This window comes from Tasmannia lanceolata, unplaced genomic scaffold, assembly GCF_043159265.1.
Source record: "Tasmannia lanceolata isolate RefF3 unplaced genomic scaffold, GAP_Taslan_0.1 ptg000035l, whole genome shotgun sequence".
Taxonomy (NCBI): Eukaryota; Viridiplantae; Streptophyta; class Magnoliopsida; order Canellales; family Winteraceae; genus Tasmannia; species Tasmannia lanceolata.
The window spans coordinates 2,249,061-2,271,613 of NW_027518712.1; the positions used below are offsets into that span (position 1 = coordinate 2,249,061).

At 44.8% G+C, this 22,553-nt stretch overlaps 1 pseudogene across 1 annotated transcript in view; it reads right to left on the minus strand.

Annotated features, from left to right (window-relative positions):
* LOC143859671 (protein DETOXIFICATION 23-like) overlaps positions 1–18,001 on the minus strand; it is a 59,244-nt pseudogene extending 41,243 nt beyond the window's left edge. The window contains exon 1 of the transcript XR_013239317.1: positions 17,564–18,001. The product of XR_013239317.1 is annotated as a protein DETOXIFICATION 23-like (transcript). The remainder of the gene's footprint in view (positions 1–17,563) is intronic.
* Between the last annotated feature and the right edge of the window lie 4,552 nt (positions 18,002–22,553).

The following is a 22,553-nucleotide window of genomic DNA, read 5'->3' on the forward strand; positions in this document are numbered from 1 at the left end:
GATAAAATTGCATCACTTGAAAATTCTCTTGCTAACATGACAAAAGAATTTGGTTGGTTAAAAAAGGATCATGAATTTTTAGATGATAAGAATGAAAAATACAAAGTAGAAATTCATGAGTTAAATGCTTCTATCAAAATCTTAAATAAAAACCGACAAGAACTCTCAAATGAAAACAACAATCTAAAGTATGAAAATGGTAGATTATCTTTTGAGTATGATGAACTAAAGAAACTTTTTGAAAAATTTGAAAATAGTTCATTAAAATTGGATAGGCTTGTAAATCTTCAAAGAATGTCAAGTGACAAAAGTGGACTTCGACATAAATGGAACACCACAATATCCAACTATAAAACTAAACTTGAAAAGGTTTCTTCTAGCGGTACCAAAATTTGCTTTTATTGTGGTCTAGAAGGTCATTACAAGGTTGCTTGCTTACATGCTAAACAAGATAAGATTAAGTTGAACTCTAATGTGAAAACAAATGAACATAGCAAGATTAGGAAGATTTGGGTACCTAAGGGATCTCACTTGCCTATTCATGTGTAGGTATGCCTTAAAAGCCATAACAAGAAGAACACATGGTACCTTGATAGTGGATGCTCTAGACATATGACCGGAGACCTTACTCAATTCGCATCCCTATCGCTCAAGGATGGTGGAGACGTTACCTTTGGAGATGATAAGAAAGGAAAAGTCAAAGGTGAAGGCACCATAGGTAACTCTACCTCTCCCATACATGATGTACTATTTGTTGATGGCTTGTCCCATAATCTTATTAGCATTAGTCAATTATGTGATAATGGTTTTGAAGTTGTCTTCAATCCCGATAAATGCATTGTTAAAAATAAGATAGATGGAGTAGTCAAATTCATAGGTTCTAGAGACAATAACATTTACACAATTGGATTAGATGATCTTAGACTCCAAAATGTAACTTGTCTTAATGCCATTAGTGAGGATTCTTGGCTATGGCATAGGAGGTTGGGTCATGCCGGAATGGATCTCATTTCGACCCTCTCCTCAAAAGAAAGTGTTAGAGGATTGCCTAAGTTCAAATTCATCAAGGATCACATTTGTAGAACTTGTCAATTAGGAAAACAATTGAAAAGCTCATTTGCACCTAAAAATATGATTTCAACTTCCTACCCCTTGGAGCTACTTCATATGGATCTTTTTGGACCAATGAAGACTAGTAGCCTAGGTGGAAAGAGGTACGTGTTTGTAGTTGTAGATGACTACTCACGATTCACATGGGTCATATTTCTAGCACACAAAGATGAAACTTATGAAAACTTTCTTACATTGTGCAATCAAATACAAAATGAAAAAGGTGTTGCTATCTCTTACATTAGAAGTGATCATGAAACTGAATTTGAAAATGTACATTTTGACACTTATTGTAATGAACATGGCATAAAACATAATTTTTCCGCACCTATAACACCTCAACAAAATGGAGTAGTAGAAAGAAAGAATCGAACTCTCCAAGAAATGGCTAGAACTATGTTGCATGAAAATGATCTCCCTAGATATTTTTGGGCGGAAGCGGTTAGCACCGCTTGCTATATTATAAACAGGGTATATTTAAGGCCAATTTCTAAGAAAACACCTTATGAGCTTTGGAAAAACTTGAAACCAAATATAAGCTATTTTAGAGTGTTTGGATGTAAATGCTTCATTTTGAACATTAAAGATAATTTACACAAATTTGATAGGAAATCGGATGATGGAATATTCTTAGGGTATTCTTCTCATAGTAAGGCATATAGAGTATTTAATAGGAGAACCCTAGTAGTAGAAGAATCCATGCATGTGACATTTGATGAAAGAGAGCCAACAACACAAGAAATGCCACATGATGAGGATGAACCCATTGAACATCTTTTTCCAAAATTGAGTGCTCCTCCTCATGCATCAACAAGTCATACATTACCTAGTGAGGAAGTAGAAAATGAAAATGATGACTCATTGCCTAGGGATAGGAGAACATTGGTAGATCATCCTGAATCCCAAATTTTAGGTGATGCCACATTGCCAGTAAGAACTAGATCATACTATCGTAGTGTGAGTAACAATTTGGCGTTCATATCCGAATTAGAACCAAAATCCATCAAGGAAGCTGAAAAGGATGAATATTGGTTGATGGCTATGCAAGAAGAGCTAAGTCAATTCGAAAGGAACAAAGTGTGGAGGCTAGTGCCTAGACCTAGTGATCATCCAGTCATTGGCACGAGATGGGTGTATAGAAATAAATTGGATGAAAATGGAATTATCATTAGGAATAAAGCTAGGCTTGTAGCCCAAGGGTACAATCAGGAGGAAGGGATAGATTATGATGAGACATTTGCTCCTGTTGCCCGTATGGAGGCTATTAGGATACTTTTGGCATATGCATCTCATAAAGGATTTAAACTATATCAAATGGATGTCAAAAGTGCCTTCCTAAATGGCTATATCCAAGAGGAAGTGTATGTTGAGCAACCTCCAGGTTTTGAAGACTTCAAACATCCAAATCATGTCTTCAGGCTTGATAAAGCTTTATATGGATTAAAGCAAGCTCCTAGAGCTTGGTATGAGAGGCTTTGCACTTTCTTAGTTGAAAAGGGATTCGAGATGGGAAAGGTGGATAAAACCTTGTTTATCAAAAGAGAAAATCATGATATCCTCCTTGTCCAAATCTATGTGGATGATACCATCTGTGGCTCAACTAATCAAAAATTGTGTGATGAATTTGCAACCTTAATGAAAAATAAATTTGAAATGAGCATGATGGGAGAATTAACCTACTTCTTAGGACTCCAAATTAAACAATACAAAAATGGAATATTTTTAAATCAAGAAAAATATACAAAGGAGTTATTAAAGAAGTATGGCATGGATAGCAGTAAGACATCAAGAATTCCCATGAGTACTTCTGCTAAGCTAGAAAAAGATGAATTTGGCAAATCTGTGGATCAGAAATTGTATAGGGGTATGATAGGTAGTTTGCTCTATTTGACAGCCAGCAGACCAGACATTATGTTTACTGTCTGTCTCTGTGCTCGATTTCAATCGGATCCTAAAGAATCTCACCTATCAGCAGTTAAGAAGATCTTCAAGTACTTAAGAGGAACCCAAAGTCTAGGACTGTGGTATGAAAGATCATCTTCCTTCACTCTCATCGGATATTCAGACGCAGACTTTGCTGGATGTAGAGTAGATAGGAAAAGCACTAGTGGGACTTGCCAATTCTTGGGTAAATCACTTGTTTCATGGTTTAGCAAGAAGCAAAATTCAGTAGCTCTGTCCACAACAGAAGCAGAATATGTGGCAGCTGGAGCTTGCTGTGCTCAAGTCCTATGGATGAAAAGCACATTGATGGACTATGCAATCAAAATGAAAAATATTCTCATCCAATGTGACAACACTAGTGCTATAAGCTTAACAAAGAACCCCATACAACACTCAAGAACAAAACATATTGAGATCAGGCACCACTTCATTAGAGATCACTCACAAAAAGGGGATATTTGCTTAAAATATATCAACACTGAAGAACAATTATCGGATATCTTTACAAAACCCCTTAGTGATGATAGAATTTGCTATATCCGAAGTGCCTTAAACATATGGAGTGCGGATCAAATCAAAGAAATTGCCAAACAAATACTTTGTGCCTTTAACCAGCTTATCTATATAGTATTTATATATATAATCTTTGTTTGGTAGTATCTGCATGAATGAGATGTCAAATTTTTAATCTTAAAAATCACTCAATTGATATTCTTAGCCTTCTTAGTTTTTCTAAGTTGGAGAGGTATCTTCACTTTAATTAAAATACCTAACATCTTGACATATGTCAACATCTCGATCATGAACAGGTATATGTGCATTACTTGGTTATATATTTTTATACCATAAGCATTGATTTAGGGGGAGTTATCCACTCCTAAATTTTTTTTACACCCTTTCTGTCGATGACAAAAGGGGGAGAAGTTTGAAATTGATTATCTATTCAATTGACTATATGCACCACTTGCTTATAACTTGTATCATTTATATGTGTGCATATATTGAGGGGGAGTTCAAGTATTCACTTGCCTACTATGTCACTCCACACACACCTCATAATCAATTTTGTTTGTCATCATAAAAAAGGGGGAGATTGTAAGCCCAAGGGTCTACTCTCCTATCTTGTTTTGATGATTCTAAACATAATTGATTGTGTTTTTGAATACTAATCAATTTGCTTTGAAGTGTTGTGTTTAAGATAGGATTGATCGTTGAAGAAACCAACACTCAACTTGGTCATGCTTAAAAGTGTACCAAACAAGAGCCAAAGGAGCTAAGTGTAGCTCACATCATCACTCAAGCAAGCATCCAAAGATGGAAGATCATTTGAAGACCAAAGCTAAAGAGGGATCGAAGATTGCATAGGTATCATTGTACATCCTTTCTCTTTAGATTTTCAAGTCAAGGCAAAATGTTTTCAAAGTGTTTTCAATTTGTTTTTCAAAGAACACTTAAGAACTTAAAATGGATTAGTGAATGGTTATGTGGTGGACCAACATGTTGGGACCCTCATAAACATTCCAAAATAACCATAGGACTTGAGTTCCAAAAGCTAAAAATCAAACAAGCAATAAAAATCAAAAACTGCGGATTTTTAGGCTTCTCGGAGCTCCGAGCTCGGAACTCCGAGAGTTCCCTCGGAACTCCGAGAAAAGGTCCAGTAGCGTCTGGACATTTTCTCGGAACTCCGAGAAATGGTCCAGTAGAAATTTTATTTCTTCTGGCCGTTGTCTCGGAACTCCGAGAATGATTCTCAGAACTCCGAGAACCCTGCGACAGCTCAGAATATAGCCGTTGGGATTTGAATTAATTCTTGTATTTTGATATTTCCACCCCCAAACGGTCATATTCTTTGGAGAGGCTATAAATACAATATGTAGAGAAGTTTTTCTCACTCTCTTGATCATTTGAAAACATCCTTGAGCATCAAAGAAAACTTGCAACCTATTATTGCTTGAGATTTTTGTTTTCCCCAAACTTGCCTTGCAACTTGCAAATCTATTTGAGTTGGGATTTTAGAGCTTTCACTTGCAACCATCATTGAAGAGCAATCAAGGATCTACAAAGAGCATCAAGCTTTCAAGAAGAAGCCAAGCTATTCAATCTTCATTCCTTGTATAGGTGGCTAGGGCATTCCTTATTTTAATTCCCTAGAGAGCAACCGCTTAGAACTCGGCGGAGAAGGAGAGTCTTTGCAAAGGTGTAAGGGCATCCTCATTTAATATCCCTTGGAAGTGTAACCGCCTCGGAGCCGGGCATCGTGGAGGTCTCCAATAGTGGAAATCCTTAAGGACGATCTTAAGAAGAGTGGAGTAGGGCTTTGCCCGAACCACTATACATCGGTGTGTTCTTTCTTGTCTTGCATTTCCATTATTAACTTTTGGTTTGACATTTCCTTTTTGTTTCTAATTATTTACACTAACCAAATATTTAACTAAGTGAAGAAAATTCCAATTAGGGTTCATAGGTAATTTTCAAAAGGCCTAATTTTGAGTTAAATTCAATTCACCCCCCCTCTTGAGTATTTCACTTGCTCGCTCGGAACACCTCAATCCTATGCCCACTCCGGATCAAGTTCAAGCTCTTTTTCAACAGATGACTGCTCTTGTCGGTCAATACCAGCAGCTACTCCAGGCACCTCCCCAACCTCCCCCAGAAGCTCCACGACCTGTCCAGGAAAGGTCAAATGTCCACATGGGAGAGTCAGCGCGCCGCGGTGAGGACCGAACTCACCACTACACGAGACAAGCCCAGCACTCCAGAGCTAGGCACGCCCATACAGAACCTCACCACCGCCGGAGATCACGGTCCCGCTATGCACGAAAGCATCGAGCCCAAGAAGGCTGCGCGCCGCAGGAAAAACTCCGACCTCATCGTAGGAGTCTGGAAAGCTAGTCCGACTCCGCAACGAGCCAATCCGTGGAGAGAAACAGGTCACTGGACCGACCAGACCGTAGAGCTGATCTGATGCTACGGAGGATGGAAGAGATGGACCACCAAATAGAAGAGCTGGCAAAGGATCAGAGCCGGCCCGCTTCTAGGGCGTTCTCAAGCAGAACGACGTTCACCGACGATGTCATGGGTGCCCCAGCACCCAGAGGATTTAAAATGCCCACCGTCCCGCAATACGACGGAACCACTGACCCTGTGGACCACTTGGAGACATTTAGGACAATGATGCTCCTCCACGACGCGTCAGACGGCTTCCTTTGTAGAGCATTCCCGACCACACTGACTTGTGCGGCCCGGGACTGGTACTCGAGGATCAAGCCAAACTCCATCAGCAACTTCGACGACTTTGGAGACGATCTGGTCCGCCACTTCATGAGCAGCCGTAGGCCAAGGAAAACAACAGCATCCTTGATGGCTTTGCGGCAGGAGGACAATGAACCTCTGAAGGCATTCGTCAGCCGCTTCAATAGGGAGGCACTTCAAGTGCCAAATCTAGATCCCTCAGCCGCCACAAACGCGCTACTCGCAGGTGCTAGATCTAATGATTTCCGCCGAGCAGTGGCCCGCCGGAATCCGCACTCACTAGCAGATCTAATGGCCGGGGCGGAGGAATATATATCCGTGGAAGAGACACTGGCGGCCCTAGACTCAAATCAGAGGATAACCTCTGAAGATAAGAACCCTACCAAGCAGCGTAGGGATCACAAGGCCGTCAGAAGAGAAAAGTCCCCCAAGAGGAGGGAGGAGAACTTCACCCCTCTCAACACCTCCCGGAGACACATACTGGCCGCTATCAGTAGAGAAGAGTTCCTAAGGTGGCCGACCCGTATGATCTCCAAGGGAAACAGGAGAGACAAGTTGAAGTACTGTCGGTTCCACAAGGACCACGGCCACGACACAGACAAATGCTGGCAGCTCAAGGAAGAAATCGAGCTGCTGATTGGCCGGGGATACTTGAAGAAGTATGTCATAAACAACAGCCACAGAAGTGAGCACAAGGAGAAAGGCCCCCAGGGCCGGAGCCCTCGGCGGTCACAGCTACCCCCTGCCCGGGGTCAATCTCTTCCGCCATCCAGTCCACAACCAGAGGCACACCGCTCCCAGCCAAGGGGGGTCATCGGCACAATTATGGGTGGTCCGGCAGCTGGGGGCACATCGTCTGCTGCTCGAAAAGCAACGCACGACGAGTCAACATCGTGCACACATGCAGTAAGAAGATGAAGACGGAGAATGAGATCTCCTTTTCAGATGCGGGCCTCGACAACCTGATACTGCCACATGACGACGCCCTGGTCTTAACCATGCTCGTCGCAAACTGGGAGTTGAAGAAAATCCTGGTCGACAATGGGAGCTCGGCCGATATTTTGTACCATCACGCTTTCGAGAGAATGATGATAGGTGACGACCGCTTAAGGCCGGCGAATTCAGATCTGTTCGGTTTCTCAGGAGAGGTCATCAAGGTGGAGGGACAGATCGAACCCCCCGTCCTCGTCGGAGAGCCGCCCTGCCAAGCTTTCGCCATGGTCAACTTCCTGGTGGTGAGGGCCACTTCGGTCTACAACGCTATCTTGGGACGGCCTGGCCAGAACCTGATCCGCGCCTAGGGGTGGCTAGAACCGAACCAGAACCGAAGAACCGAACCGGAACCGAAGAACCGAACCGGAACCGAACTGTAAAAAAATATTTTTGGTCCGGTTCGGTTCCACTGATGAAGAACCGAAAAATTTCGGTTCGGCTCCGGGTCTAATGTTCTCGGTTCGGTTCCGGAACCGAAGAACCGAACTTTGAATATATATATATAATATTTTTATATTCTATTATATATATACTTAATAATATAAATTACTTATAATATTAATAAGTAATAGTTAATACTATTCTTATAATAAGAAAGTAACTTATATTATAACTTTAATTAAAAGTTTTTATAAATTATAATTAATAATTAATAATTAGCCATTAGAACCGAAGAACCGAACTGGACCGAACCGATTATTTTCGGTCCGGTTCGGTTCGGTCCTAGTGTGTACTACGGTTCGGTTCGGTTCTTACGGTTCATGGAACCGAGAACCGAGAACCGAAAAAAAATGAACCGAGAACCGAGAACCGAACCGGTTGGCCACCCCTATCCGCGCCATCGCGTTAGCGTATCACCAGAAGATGAAGTTTATTACGCCAAACGACGTGGGAAAAGTCCGGGGGGACCAGCCGCAATCCAGGGAGTGCTATGCAATGGCACTCAAGGGAAAAAACGCGGTGGAGTCTCTGCCGATTGAGTTACTCGATCTGAGGGATGAAGCTCAGGGAACTCAACCCGCCGAAGACCTCATCTCCATCCCCTTGTGCAAAACTGATGATGAGAAGGTCGTTCAGATCGGCTCCTCTCTAGACAGCGGCACCCGGCACAGCCTCACCCAATTTCTTCAGGACAACGCAGATGTCTTCGCGTGGGTTCCCGTGGACATGCCCGGTATAGACCCAGAGGTCAGCACGCACAGACTTGGTGTTGACCCAACCTGCAGGCCGGTGAAGCAGAAAAGAAGACACTTTGCCCTCGAAAGGCGGCAGGCGATTAAAGAAGAAGTGGAGAGGCTCTTGAGAGCTGACTTCATTCGAGAAATCCAATACCTGGACTGGTTGGCAAACGTAGTCCTGGTAAGACAAATGGAAAGTGGAGGACCTGTGTTGATTTCACTGATCTGAACAAAGCCTGTCCCAAGGACAGCTATCCGCTCCCAAAAATCGATCAGCTCATTGACACCACTGTAGGTCACGAACTACTGAGCTTCATGGACGCCTTCTTCTGATATAATCAGATCAGAATGTATGAGTCAGATATACCAAAGACTTCCTTTGTAACAGACCAGGGGACCTACTGCTACCGTGTCATGCCCTTCGGTCTGAAAAACACCGGGGCCACGTATCAGAGGCTCGTGAACAAGCTCTTCCGGAACCAGATCGGCCGCAACATGGAAGTCTATGTCGACGACATGCTGGTCAGAAGCCGAAGTGCGCAAGATCACGTCTCCGACTTGAAAGAAACATTTCAAGTCCTGAGAGAGCATAAGATGAAGCTAAATCCCACAAAGTGCACATTCGGCGTCAGCTCGGGAAAATTCTTAGGGTTTATGGTAAGCCAAAGAGGGATAGAGGCCAATCCAGAGAAGATCAAGGCCGTGGTGGAGCTCACTCAGCCAAAAACTATCAGAGAAGTGCAATGACTAACAGGAATGGTGACCGTGCTGGGGCGCTTCATCTCAAAGTCTGCAGAGAGGTGCCTGCCCTTCTTCAACGCAGTCAAAGGGCTCAAGACGGCGTCCTGGACAGAGGAGTGCCAGGCCGCATTCGAGGAGTTAAAGCAATACTTGTCCTCTCCACCACTATTGACAAAGCCGGAACCGGGTGAGGAGCTACTCTTGTATCTGTCCGTGAGAACCCTGGCTCTAGCAGCTGTCCTAGTTCGTGAAGAGCACAGCCAACAAAAACCGGTCAACTATGTTAGCAAAGTCCTGCATGATGCCGAAGTCAGATACCAGCGGGTCAAGAAGTTGGCCTATGCCCTGATCATGGCAGCCAGGAAGTTGAGGCCGTACTTTCAAGCTCACACAATAAAGGTCCTGACTGATCAGCCGCTCAGGCAAGTTCTCCATAAGCCGGACACCTCAGGACGACTCGTGAAATGGGCCGTGGAGTTGAGTGAATATGACATCCTGTACATGCTAAGACCAGCAATCAAGGCTCAAGTGCTGGCAGATTTCGTGGCTGAATGCACCATCCCCCAGCAGATCACCGAGCCCGAAATTGTCCAAACCCCAGCTGCGGGAAAGGCAATCGCAACTGATGAGCGAACAGAAGATGGAACGGAAACAGAAATCATCCCCATACCACCAGCAGAACAAGATCCATCGACCGCTGAACCGCTCTGGGAAGTGCACGTGGACGGATCTTCGAACAAGGGTGGCTGTGGAGCCGGTCTGGTTCTAACCGGGCCGGACAACTTCACTTTAGACTACGCCCTGAGGTTCGGATTCCGCGCATCCAACAATGAGGCTGAATATGAAGCCCTCCTCGCTGGAATGAATCTCGCAGTCCAGACCGGCGCCCAAAGACTGAAAGCCTACTGTGACTCCCAGTTGGTTGTAAACCAGATTCAAGGAATCTACGAGGCCCGCGACGAGCGTATGATCAAATACCTCTCCAAGGTCCGTCAGTTATCCACTAAGTTCAAAAGTTTTGAGGTCATCAGAATCCCCAGAACAGGAAACACAAAAGCAGATGTGCTATCTAAGCTGGCCGCATCCGGATACACGACTCTCGGGAATATATGTATGGAGTTTCTACAGAAATCCAGTATCGAAAGAAAGGCCGCTGAAGTAATGCAGGTGGAGCACGAGTCCTGCTGGATGGACGAGATCATCGACTACCTACGTAGTGGGAAACTACCCGAAGCTAAGAAAGAAGCCCGCAAAGTGACGCAAAGAGTAGCCCCGTTTTCCCTGGATGGTGAGACCCTGTTCAAAAGGTCCTACACCCTACCGTACCTAAAGTGCCTCCGGCCCAGCGATGCCGCGTACGCCCTGTAAGAGACACACGAAGGTATTTGCGGGGAGCATCTAGAGGCAAGGCCCTGGCGATCAAAGTGTTGCTGAGAGGTCTGTACTGGCCACATTAAGACAAGACGCACTGACCCTGGTCAATAACTGCGAGAGATGCCAGAAGTTCTCTCCCACCATTCACCAGCCTGCTGTGTCTATGGCCCCGATCATCAGCCCACTCCCCTTCGCAGTTTGGGGGATGGACATCTTGGGCCCCTTTCCACCGGCCTCCGGAAGGCGCGCGTTCGTAGTTGTGGCCATCGATTATTTTACCAAGTGGGTGGAGGCTGAACCTCTATCCTAGATCACAGAGCAGAACGTGCAGAACTTCTTTTGGAAGTCAGTGGTTTGCAGATTCGGGATCCCACACGTCTTGATAACAGATAACGGTAAACAGTTCGACTGCCGGAACTTTCGAAAGTTTTGCTCCGACTTGAAAATCGAACAAAGGTTTACTTCAGTAGCGCACCCGCAGACCAATGGGCAGACAGAAGTGACGAACCGAATCCTACTGCAGGGGATAAAGAAAAGGCTGGAAGAAAAGGCTGGCAAATGGGCAGATGAGCTTTATCACGTTCTATGGGCGTATCGCACCACTCCGCACACACCAACGGGTGAATCACCATTCAACCTGTCCTTTGGAACAGAGGTAGTAATACCGGTCGATGTAGGCACCCGATCTCCCAAAGTCAGTAACTTCAATGAACAGCTCAATGATGACGGGCTCCGCGCAAATCTCGACTTATTGGAGGAAGCCAGGGAAGAATCCCGAATCAGAGTCGCCGCTTACAAGCAGAAAGTGTCCAACTATCATGACTCCAAGATGCGCCCCAAAGAATTCCGAGCAGGGGATCTGGTCTTAAGGAAAGCTGCTATCTCCCAACCAAAGAAGGCCGGAAAACTCTCCCCAACCTGGGAGGGGCCGTACCGAGTAAAAGAGGTGATTCCCCTGGGAAGTTATAAGCTAGAAACACTTGAGGAGCAGCTACTACACCATGCCTGGAACACAAAGAACATCGGCAAATACTATCAGTAGTAAGCTACGCGGCGTAAAAGTGACTTTGTAAATATATACTTAATGTGAATGAAAGAAGCTCTTTTGCAAATCTCTTCGTACTCCTTAGAAACCCAGCTCGCTAAAACTTGGGTATTCATCAAATTGGAAACCTAGTTCACTAAAACTAGGGTACTCGACTCTTGGTTCGCCACGGCTCGTCTCCGCAAAGACCGGGAGCACACTCCTGGTCCGGAACCAGTCTGGATGTAAAAACCAAAGTTCCTCGGAAACTCAGTTCACTAAAACTAGGGTACTCGACGCTTGGTTCGCCACGGCTCGTCTCCGCAAAGACCGGGAGCGCACTCCTGGTCCGGAACCAGTCCGGATGCAAAAACCAAAGCTCCTCGAAAACCCAGTTCACTAAAACTAGGGTACTCGACGCTTGGTTCGCCACGGCTCGTCTCCGCCAAGACCGGGAGCGCACTCCTGGTCCGGAACCAGTTCGGATGCAAAAAACCAAAGCTCCTCGGAAATCCAGTTCGCTAAAACTTGGGTACTCATCAAATTGGAAACCCAGATCACTATACTCATCAAATTGGAAACCCAGTTCACTAAAACTAGGGTACTCGACGCTTGGTTCGCCACGGCTCATCTCCGCAAAGATCGGGAGCGCACTCCTGGTCCAGAACCAGTCTGGATGCAAAAAAAACCAAAGCTCCTCGGAAACCCAGTTCGCTAAAACTTGGGTACTCATCAAATTGGAAACCCAGTTTGCAAAAACTTAGGTACTCGCCATTAGGAAACCTAGTCGTTGAAGCTAGGGTACTCGATGGTTAGTTCACCACGGTTTGCCCCCGCAAGGACCAGGTTCAACCTAAGCTCGAAACGCCTATTTGGAGTGTTATCAACACAGCATAGAACCAAACAATATTGACCAGAAACAGACAAGTGGAGAAGGGGTGGACAATAAAATTTACTTTCCATTCATGAAGTAGGGCCTCGAAGGACCATTACAAAAATAAGGCCTCAAAAGGCTGTTACAAAAGTTGGGCCTCTAAGGGACCATTACAAAAAGAAATCGTCAAAAGAGAAGAAAGAAGGGGAGCTCAAGGCACCCCTTGGCTACCATCCCGTGCTGGATCCGCCTCCGGGGCCACGGGTGCAGCACTGGTGGCCGGCTCATCACCGCCAATCGTCAGTGGGTCAGGGAGAACCATTCCCGTCAAAACCACGGCCGGATTGGATTCCTTAACCTGCTCAAGACAGTCAAAGAACCCAATCTTGTAGGACTCGCTGGACAGAATAAAGAGTTCGTCCTCCCTTTTCTGAACGGCCGCTATCTGCCTCTCTCGGGCTCTCTCTCTCTGAGCGTTGAGGGCTTCTGCTGCCTTCTCCTTCTGCGCGGGCAACTAAGCGGCAAACTCTTCTCTGATCCACTTGTTTTCCTCGACCGTCTTTTCAACGGACCTCTGTAGCTCTTTTGCCTCCTACATCAATTTCCCGCTCTCCTCCTCGGACTTTGTTATTGCCTCAGAAAACTTCTAGCTCTTCTCTCGGAGGTCGTTATAATACAATAAAACCTACAGACCAGCCAGTGTTAACATAGGAAATCGAGGCACGAGATAAAGATAAACCAGGACTCAAGGCCCATCTCACCTGGTAAACTGACGAAAATATGGCCTCATCAGCCACAGCTGGAGGTTCGTTGAGAACCTGAAGCTTGTCATTGCTGAGGAGAAATTTACTGAGGAGTTCCTTAGCCACCCGGCTCTCACCAAGGCTAGTATCATTTTTCTGAACGGCCCAATTGGGCCGAAAAACATTGTCTCTGGTCCTCGTCGGGGGAGGACAGGCTCCAGCAGATGCCCCCCCCGACTTCGAGGACCCCACGCCCCGGCCATAGGCGCCCACCAACCTCACTGTAGTCTTGGCTTTAGGAGGCGGCGGCGTGTCCTGGATTTGGGCCGGACTCGCTATCTCTACGACCTTTCTTTTCTGGCCCTGCTGGGCCTTCCCGAATGCCCCCTGCCTCATTCTCTCTACCATGGACTGCTGCTGCATCTCTGAAAGTCAACATAAACAAACAAAACCAGTCAGAAGCAAGAAAAAGAGAAAAAAGAGTTTTAAAACAAGACTAGCCACAAACGTGCCGGGGTCGCAGTACTAAGGCCAAGCCCAACCAGAATCTCTTCCCCGTAGAATTCCGAACAATGAATGAGTCCCTCACGGTCCAACTCCTCGCGGATTAGGGCAAACGTCCTCACATCCTCACCCTCAAGTAACGGCTTGCGACTCATTGCGACTGTATCCGGGGCGTCCCATTTCAGAGGAACCGGCCAGGGCTCATTGGACTCCCTTTCCTCGACGTAGAAGAACCTGTTCCTCCATAAGTGTATCGAAGAGGGAGTGCCAATGATCATTTTCACCTCCGGGCACTGGCTAATGTAAATCCAACCCCCGCCCTTGTGCCTCTTCAATTGTGCACACGCGCGGAACAACGGCACGGACAAGTTCCTCTAAAGCCGGCCCTGGACGAGGTATACGAACCCCGTCAGCATCCTCCATGAGTTTGGCGCAACCTGAGCCGGAGCCAGCCCGTAGTGTCGAAGCACCGCGACAAAGAATGGGTGCAGAGGGAACCTGAGTTCGGCCCTCAACGACTCATCGTATATACAAACATCAGAGCTTTTGTTACAGGCCCTATCTCCCTCTGTCGCCTCCCTCAGCCCAAACCTGGGGGGAACACAGTACATATCCATAATGTCCACCATCATGGACTCATCAAGGTAATTCTCCTCATGAAGAGCCTGTACGTTGTATTTAGGATTGGCGTCCATCCAGGCCCTCGCTACGACCTCAACGGCCCGGCCAGGGAGAAATGTTGTCGACACCTCGGCGGTGTTACTACCAACACTCCCCTCTGCTCGGAGATAACTATCCGTTGGGAACGGAGTGGTGTTCAGATCCAAAATCACTTCGTCCCCAACCACCTCGTCATCACTACCTACGATATCCACACTAACATCAGGACTTGCCCTTTTCGGGGCTGGTGTCCTGATCGGCCTATTCTGGGTCCTAATCGACGAACTAGACACTGAGCTACTAGAAGACGACTCCCCTGAACCGGACTCAGAACTAAAGCTACTACTTGACATGAAAACAGGAAAAGAAACGAATGAAAGACGCGCTCAAGAAGATTACCGGTCAGAACTGAAATCTCCCGGTTTCGAACTGAAAGCTCCCAAATCCGCAGCCGTTCACAACCACGAACTACGCGAGCCGAATTGGCCTGAACCGAACTGGCAGAGCAAAAAGCAGAAGGACAGTAAAAAGTAAAAAGTAAGAAATGAAGGGTGAAAACCCTCCTTTTATAAGCCTTGGCGATGGGAGTCTGCATTTAAATTAAGGGCACGCGCGTCGAGGGCGCCTGTACGGTGTCACGTGTCTTTCATTAATGACGGGCACAAACTTCGAAGCAAGGGCGTAAGTAAAAATACACGCGTGTCTCCAAAAGTCTAAGGGCATCCGTGAAAGTACTCGTGTAAAGGATAGCTCTCAAAAGCGATTGAGTCCGGCACAAAAATCAGTCCGGCCCAAGCCGGACTGGATATGACGCGTCTCGCTACAGGACAAAAATGAGTCCGGCCCAAGCCGGACTGAATATGACGCGTCTCGCTAGACGACAAAAATCTGTCCGGCCCAAGCCGGACTGGATATGACGCGTCTCGCTAGACGACAAAAATCAGTTCGACCCAAGCCGGACTGGATATGATGCGTTACACGACAAAAATCAGTCCGGCCCAAGCCAAACTGGATATGACGCGTCTCGTTACACGACAAAAATCAGTTCGGCCCAGCCGGACTGGATATAACGCATCTCGCTACGCGACAAAAATCAGTCCGGCCAAGCCGAACTGACAAATTTTCGGACTGATTCCCAGGCCGGACTGACAAATTTCCGGACTGATTCCCAGGCCGGACAGACTCCCACCGATCAGAGACGTAACTCACCACACTTCCCCAAATCACCATAATGACTTGGAGAACTGGGGGGCAACTGATGGGGTATAAAACAGCAGCCAATTAGCTGTCGACACGTGGCCCGAGGATGGTCCACCGCAGACCCCGCGTTAACAGAAGTAGTTTGGTAATTATAGCAGAGTAGGTGAGCTCGAACCTATAGCTGGCCGACACCTGTCCTGGAGTAATAACTCCCCAACTACCCCAGTTTTCCCTCTATAAAAGGGCTTCCAAAGCTCATAAAAAGGGCAATAACTTCTCACCCACCACTCTTAAACTCGCTCTGCACTCCTGCTCATACTGACTTGATATGACGCGTCTCGCTACGCGACAAAAATCAGTCCGGCTCAAGCCGGACTGACAAATTTCCGGACTGATTCCTAGGCCAGACTGACAAATCTTCGGACTGATTCCCAGGCCGGACTGACAAATTTCCGGACTGATTCCAGGCCGGACTGACAAATTTCCAGACTGATTCTCAGGCCGGACAGACTCCCACCGATCAGAGATGTAACTCACTACACTTCCCTAAGTCACCGTAATGACTTGGAGAACTGGGGGGCAACTGATGGGGTATAAAAACAGCAGCCTATTAGCTGTCGACACGTCGCCCGAGGATGGCCCACCGCGGACCCCGCGTCACCAGGGGTAGTTTGGTAATTACAGCAGAGTAGATGAGCTCGAACCTATAGCTGGCCGACACCTGTCCTGGAGTAATAACTCCCCAACTACCCCAGTTTTCCCTCTATAAAAGGCTTCCAAAGCTCATAAAAAGGGCAATAACTTCTCACCCACCACTCTTAAACTCGCTCTGCACTCCTGCTCATACTGACTTGAGTGTCGAAGGGCCTGTCCGGAGTAACACTCCGGGTTGGTCATTCTGACCTTGTTTGCTCTTTACGCAGGGCTCAGCTACTCAGCTCCCTCACCTCGGTTTCTCGGGTCCTCCAGCTCGGCTCTTACATCACTATCATCTGTTACCGATTTTAGGCCTAACACTTCCTAAGTTCTTTTAATCAATCCCGGTCGCAGAGGTACCCCGCCCCGCCCCCACGCCCTCCCCAACCACTCCGCACACACCTCCCCGTTTTAATATACTCCACATCATCATGTCAAACAAAAACCACAATGCCATTAATAAATTAAGAGGAATGCTAAACTGAGGGGCACCCTTACAAAAAATTGGATTAAATGGCGCCCCCATTGGTTCAAACGTCACAAAGTGCATTTATAATAATAGGTAAATGTTAAAGAGCATTTGTTGCACATTGTGACGTTTCAACCAACGACGGCACCCTTTCATACGATTTCTGAAAGGGCGCCCTTCTGTGAATTCATCATAAATTAAGTATTAAATTATTAAAAACAAAATATTTTAAGAAAATGTTGGCAAAAGACTAAAATAAATTTTTTTTTGAAAAAAAGAAAAGAAAAATGGAACAACCAATTAATCTTCATAAAGAAAATCATCAACATCGGTCAAAAGAAATTCACGAAATCAACAGTCTGAAATTAATTTTTTATTAGTTAATAACTTTATTTTCAGTTAATAACTTAACTTGCTAATTTGGAAGTGTTAAAGTTTGGTAAATGATATCACCACTACTGTATTTTGATAATCGCAGTCCTCACTATATTAAAAAGTACGGTATGCCCCGCACCATAGGATGATCCAAACCGTCAATTAGATTGGCCACAGCCTAAATAGGTTGTGCCCCAAAAAATATTTCCATATGTTGATCTTAACCCTCCGATCTATAGAGGGTCAAGATCAACCCTCTAATATTCAGTCCCATCGGAGGGTTAGGAACTTAGGATCAACATATGGAAATTAGTATGTAAGTGAGTGAACTGCCCCGCTTGCATTCAACCAGCCAATTCAAACGGTTCACTCACTTAAATCAGATTACCGAGTGACACAATTGTTAAATTAACTAAACCGTACCAGAATTCCGTTTGCAAATCGCAAGAGAAAGGTTTGAACGAGGGCATAAGCAGCGAGCTCCAGTCCACTAATGTGCCCTAGAAACGCTTGAGTCAACACCAACATCCAGAAAGATGAAATTCTTATCAGTATTGAAGGTCCTGCAACCCTCCATAGCTTCCCCGACTCTGTAAAAAACCTTCTCTTCAAGTCCCCTCCCTCCTCCTCCCTTGAACCCAGAAGCTTATCCTCCATCGATCCTGTTTCCATTTTTTTTAATCTCATAAACACCTTGACGTACCTAACACATGAAAAACCACACAGAAAACTGCAATTCCATTTTAGGAAATCATGTCTCTCTATATGTAGGAATTCACCCGTCGAAAGGTTTGACGTTGAGTCAGAGGGGCTTACGAACGTGTAAAAAACCACCCCTCTTCTCACTATCTCTCGGATATCTATGTAAGGTATTATTAAAACTAGTAATATGACAACCACTGTATTTCTGTCACATGGTTTTCGTATGCCCCAAAGTATCTCATTAATGCAGTGGGAAGAATGCTAAAATGAAAGGGCGCAGCAAAAACCAGGTCAATCATCCCTATTCATAACATGGGATTTGCTAGGGACCACCTCATAAAGGCGTTTCGCAGCTGGCTGTTGCATGTGAAAACAGCCACCTCACATGAATCAAATGAATAAGACAAAATCTGCTGAATAGATGCCCCCTGTAGAAAATCGGGCTGGGGTTGCCTGATTCTAATAAGATGCCTTTTCTAGAAAACTAAAATCACTATTAATCTTGAGTTTCTTAGATTGATTACAATTAGTCTTAATGAGTGTTTAAATAGAACACTTAGAAGGGAGAAGGGATAAAAATAGAAAGAGAATAACGTCATCATAAGCAGGAAAGAGATAACGATGGAAATCCTAACTTCTAAATCTAGCTTAGTTGCCCAATATATCCAAATTATCTAATCTACCACACACCAATCCAAAAGTAAAGGTTTCCATACAATCACCTACGATTGAAAAGATGGACTCTTGTACGCCGCGGAAGTGCATGATTTAGTTGTGTCGTAAAGGAACTGCGTGACGAACTCACATGCACTAGGACTAGGGGTGGCCAGAACCGAACCAGAACCGAAGAACCGAACCGGAACCGAAGAACCGAACCGGAACCGAACTGTAAAAAAATATTTTTGGTCCGGTTCGGTTCCACTGATGAAGAACCGAAAAATTTCGGTTCGGCTCCGGGTCTAATGTTCTCGGTTCGGTTCCGGAACCGAAGAACCGAACTTTGAATATATATATATAATATTTTTATATTCTATTATATATATACTTAATAATATAAATTACTTATAATATTAATAAGTAATAGTTAATACTATTCTTATAATAAGAAAGTAACTTATATTATAACTTTAATTAAAAGTTTTTATAAATTATAATTAATAATTAATAATTAGCCATTAGAACCGAAGAACCGAACCGGACCGAACCGATTATTTTCGGTCCGGTTCGGTTCGGTCCTAGTGTGTACTACGGTTCGGTTCGGTTCTTACGGTTCATGGAACCGAGAACCGAGAACCGAAAAAAAATGAACCGAGAACCGAGAACCGAACCGGTTGGCCACCCCTAACTAGGACCCCTGGTTCGACATGTGACTGAGCTATGTTGGTATAAATGAACAAAGAGTTATGAACTCCAAGGACATAGTGCAGTTTCATTCTCTGAAATAACATCATGATTTTTGGATTTACCTTGCCTTGCAAAATCTTACCAGTTTTATTGATATTGATGATCATAAGTGGAAATGTCTCGAGGAAGATACGGGCGTGTGACAGATCTTTTTTCTAACCCTAGGACCATACAACCCCCACCCCAGAGAGAGTCGTTCAGTGAGGAGCCCCATCATATAAGGGGTGGTGATACGGTGCCAGACGTTCCTCCTGTTGCGGAGGGAGCTAGCCAGGAGCCCCAACAGGAATGTCCAGGGTCTCCTACCCTAGGTCAGATGATGAGGACTCTTTTGGGGGTAGTTACCTGTCATAAGAGCAAATCCAACCAAGGCAGGGAAATTATCTTTCAGAATTTTAGAGGATGGCGATACCATTCGAGGAGACCATTGATTCACTAGTAGTAGAGTTGTAAGCCCAAGGGTTCCCATGGGTTAATCATTCAGCTTACCTTCTTGTTTTGATGCTAGCAAACCAAATTGATTAGCATTTATGGACTGATGTGTTGCTTTGAGGTGTTGTGTTGTATACAGGAATTCCATGCCATAATCGCCATTACACAACTCTTCACAACACATGACTTGTGGATCAAGAATCAAAGGAACCAAGAGCTTGTACCTACCTTGGAGTCATCCTCATTTGAAGATGCTTAAATTAAGAAGCTCAACATAAAGATCCCACAAGTTCTTAAGCAAGTGTCAAGAAGGAGCTTGGAGATGAACATACCATTGGTGACACCTCATGCACCTCACTACATGCAGTGAAGATTGGAGGACGTCACAAGAGCCAACACAAGGTCAAGATGTTCACCCAAGCCGAAGAAGTCCAAGAAAGTGTAAAGGAGCCAAGAAATTCCAAGAAGACTCATGGTATTCATTTAGAATGTTTTTGGAGTTCTCTTGATTTTATGTTTTAATGCACTTTCAAAAAGGTTTTCAAATGGTTTTTACACTTAACATTTTACATCTTTGAAAACCATCAACACACCCAAAAATGTGTTTGAAAACCTTGGACTTAAGCCCAAAGACCATAGCCCAAAAGCCCATAGATTTTAAAGTTAAAAATGAAATTTCACTCAGGACCGGTCGACCGGGCTAGGCCGGGCGATCGCGGGATGGAACTTGGAAATCCAGGCCATCTCGAATTTTATCGGGCCGGTCGACCGGGTTAAGCCGGGCGACCGCGGATGCGCTTCTATTTCAAACAGAACAATCCAATTTGGTCAAGGGCGGGCGACCAAGATAGGTTTTTGAGCCAAATGTTTTAGCAAACAGTAAGCCCTCGCTGGGAGACCGCCATGTGGCCGGTCGACCGCGACGGTAAGAAATTTAAAAATAGAATAGGGCGCCCGATAAGGGCGAGCGACCGCTGTAGCCCTGTCGACCGCCGCAGTTGAGGAAACTAGCCGTTGGGGCATTTTCTGCTTGACTTTTTCAAGCCGTTTATTTACAGTTTTACCCCAAACGGTCATATTTTCAAATACACTATATATACATCATTAAAACCTATCTCTACAAGCTTTTGAACATTAGAGAAAGATCAAATCACATTTCTCTTTGAGCTTCAACCTTTTATTTCAAAAGCTAAAAGCCCCTTTGATCTTCCATTTCTACATGTTATCAAGAGGCACTCATAGGGCATTTATTTATTTATTTCTTAGAGTGATTGTGAGCTTAAACTTTGTAATCTGCCTATTAAGAGGCAAGAGAGTTTTTTTTTTCTGTGTTCTTCATTGAGGGTCTTCTCTTCGGCCCGGAAAGAATTGTGAAGAAGAGGGTCTTCTCTTCGGCCCATGAACAAAGGTAAAGACGGCATATGAGGGTGTGTTCTCTCGCCGAAGGCTTCGTGCAGATGGGCTTCGCTTTAGCTCTTGAGAATGGAAAAGCTTATTGTAAGAGCTTCGAGATTAGGGTTGAAATCTTACCGTAGTGGATTACCCAATGAGCCAAACTTGGAAGAGTAGGGTAGGTCAAGTTGTGACCGAACCACTATAAATCTTGGTGTCCACATTGTGGTGTGCATTGTCTCTCTCTTTCTTTCCTTCTCTTGTACGTGTGGTGATTGGTAATCCCTAACCTTACTTATGTTTATGCTTTAATTGAACAAGGGTTAGTGAATGCACTTAAGATAAATGTTTAAACCCTAAATTGCATTATAATATCTATTTGAACAAGGGTTAGCTAAATGTGCATGATTAGAAAGTTTAATCCCTAGAGTTTATTGATATACCTATTTGAACAGGGGTTAAACTAATTAGTATTTAATTAAATGGATTAATTTTTAATCTCCTTTAATTAAGCCTAAAATTTCTAATTGACCAATTCACCCCCCATCTTGGATTGTCACACCTGTATTTCAAGACTCGTGGTTGAAGGGTCAGGAGAAGAACTTAAGTTTCTTTGTGTTTTCAGTGCTAGAAAAGTTAAATGTTATCGTATTCTTACTGCGAGGGGCAGCAGATGGAAAAGAGGACTCATTGGGGAGACTGGGATTGCAATTGGGAACAATTTAGGCGAACTTTTTATGATTAGTACTTTCCTGTCAGCATAAAGATGTTGAAGGAGAGCTAATTCTTCAATCTGAAACAAGGAAACAAATCTGTGTATGAATACGAGGCCGAGTTTAGCCGGTTGTGCAAGTTTGCCCCAGCAGAATTAATGCAGAACGACAGAGTAATAGCTCTTCGATTCTAGGAAGCACTGAGAGAACTCATCAGACAGAGGGTAAAGATTTTCATATTGGATCCTGTGTTGAAATAGTGAGTAAGGCCCTATCTTTGGAAGAGGGCGTAATAAAAGCACGACATACTTAAGAGTTCCACAAAAAGAAGAAATTTAAGTCCTCTAACTTTTAAGGTGGACAAAGTTCAGGAGCAAAGCAAGTAAATACGAATTTTATCATTCTAGTGGTGGGTCTCGGCAGCCATGTGGGACTCAGGGAAATGCATGTAGCCGATGTAGAATGGTGCACGATGACAAGGGCTGTCCCTGGATTATTGGAGCCTATTTCCAATGTGGACAAGTTGGGCACAAGGTAGCATATTGCCCTAAGGGGAAAGACGTTAAGACTTCGAGAGCCTCACTGCCATCTCAAGCCCCTCCATCAAAGCAAATAAGTGAAGAGGCCAAAAGCCTCGATCAACAATGAGGGTCTACTCTATGTCTGCTTCAAAAGCGCAGGCCTCAGAGACTCTGGTGCCAGGTACCACATTGAGCTTAGTCTAATTTTATGGGCATTTTTACTATCAATTTTGATATCCTATGATCTTT